The sequence below is a fragment of the Diabrotica undecimpunctata genome, chromosome 8, assembly GCF_040954645.1.
Source record: "Diabrotica undecimpunctata isolate CICGRU chromosome 8, icDiaUnde3, whole genome shotgun sequence".
Classification (NCBI taxonomy): domain Eukaryota; kingdom Metazoa; phylum Arthropoda; class Insecta; order Coleoptera; family Chrysomelidae; genus Diabrotica; species Diabrotica undecimpunctata.
Genome location: NC_092810.1, coordinates 68,973,952 through 68,975,975, shown reverse-complemented (window position 1 = coordinate 68,975,975; position 2,024 = coordinate 68,973,952). Strand labels below are relative to the sequence as shown.

Here is a 2,024-nt window from a genome sequence, read left to right as displayed (position 1 = left end):
ATGCTGAAAATTCCATGGACCGACCGCGTTAGAAATGAAGAAGTTTTAAGGCGTATGAATAGAGAACTTGAACTCACAGAAATTGTTAAGAAGCTTAAAACGTCTTATCTTGGACACATATTTAGACACGACAGGTATAACTTCCTTCAGCTTATTATAGAAGGGAAAATAGAAGGCAGACGCGGCCCGGGTAGACGATAAATGACCTGGCTGCGCAAGATCAAAGATTGGACAGGATTAGACTTTCAAAGTTTAATAAGGAAAGCCCAAAATAGGGAAGACTTTGCAAAGGTCATCGCCAACCTTCGCTAAGAAGACGGCACCTAATGAAAAGAACCCTCCATTTAAGGAAGATCCAGTGATACGAATGTACATCTGCATCAAAGCTCAGGCCCACAATAACAAAAAAAAAATAATAATAATAATAATAAAGGGGCAATGCATCTGATATATTCAGATATACATTGTTGAAGAATTCTGTCTTCAGTTTTTTTTAAATTCCTTGTTTTTGGCTAAGTACCCAAGGTACTCCTCTAATTATATCATATATGCAATTGAAAAACGGATTTTAGATCTGCAAAAACATTAATTTTGTATGGGTTAAAGCACATATTGGTCTCGAACATAACGAGTAGGTGGATATGCTGGCAAAAAAGTGTAAAAAATGGGTTGACCAATAAACTACATGTAAGTTTTTTTGATGCAGTCGTTTATATTAAAATAAAATATCTCAAAATTTGGAACGAATGTTGGTTACAACATACTTATACAAACCAACCCTTCTAGAAACTGTAGTATACAAAATCAAATACCGAATAGAACATGGTTCCAGACATATAATTATTCAAGAAAATATGTCACAACTGTAACACGTCTTCGATTTGGCCTCGCCTGTTATCTCACACATCTACATAAAATTCATGTTCTCGAAAATGATCATTGTCAAATGTGGCAAAAAAGGTGATTCATTTCATATTTTTTCGAATGCCAAAAATATGAGAATGAAACAGATCACTCTATTTAGCAATTATATGATCTTAATATACAGGCCCCGTTTAATATCCTTAGTCTCTTAGCTAATGGAAATGAAAAAATTTATAATGCACTAGTATCTATGTATGAAGAACAAAGTATGATGTTGAAAATCCTAATGCAAAGTTGCTCTTTACCAATTTTGAGTTTTGGACGTCAAAGGCAGCCTGGTAACCAGCTAACCATTCTTGGTTGACCACGACAGCCAAACCCTTTACGACAGGACCGTTACTGTTTAAGTCGACATTTGCATTGAGGTGTATTCTTTCGTTGCCGTACTAAGACTTCACAATTCCTGGCTGGTATCCATCTTGTGGGGACAAGTTAACATTACCAGAGACCTTGAGTCCTTTAATTCCTTGGTCTGAAATAGGGATCTCAGTTCCCAAAGTATTATTTGTATTCCATTTTTCTATAAAAGTCAATTCATAATCTTTTACAGTGTATTTGCTCTCAAGAGATCAGACACTTTTCCAGATTCATGGTCTGCACTACCACCTGTACTAAATTGGACCCCACTGGCTGTTTTCGTTTTGCAATTTAGTTTAATTAGGCCGAACTGATAATCGTTGCCAAATACGTCTCTTGCTCTTTTGCCAAGATCTGCGTTTGGTGGTGGAGCCATTTCCAAGATCTCTTTATCGATACCATTTTTTCCGAGAATGCCTTAAAGTTCACTTTTCTTTTTCGCGCAGTCGATTTTTTTTTTGGTTTTCTATCTATATCTTTCCTATCGTTATCTTCACATTCTTTTACGATTCTTGGATAAACATTAACCTTTTCATGTTTCCGCGTTCTCCGTAATTAAAATAAACTAATAAACAATATAAAAAACATTTTATTTCACAATCTATTACATGATATACATATATATATATATATATATATATATATATATATATATATATATATATATATATATATATATATATATATATATATATATATATATATATATACCGATTTAATACTATCTACAACGTCTTTCGATA

General features: G+C 33.5%; 1 pseudogene; it reads right to left on the bottom strand.

The window, feature by feature from the left end:
* Window positions 1-1,112: 1,112 nt before the first annotated feature.
* Window positions 1,113-1,733, bottom strand: LOC140448438 (voltage-dependent anion-selective channel-like; annotated as a pseudogene).
* Between the last annotated feature and the right edge of the window lie 291 nt (window positions 1,734-2,024).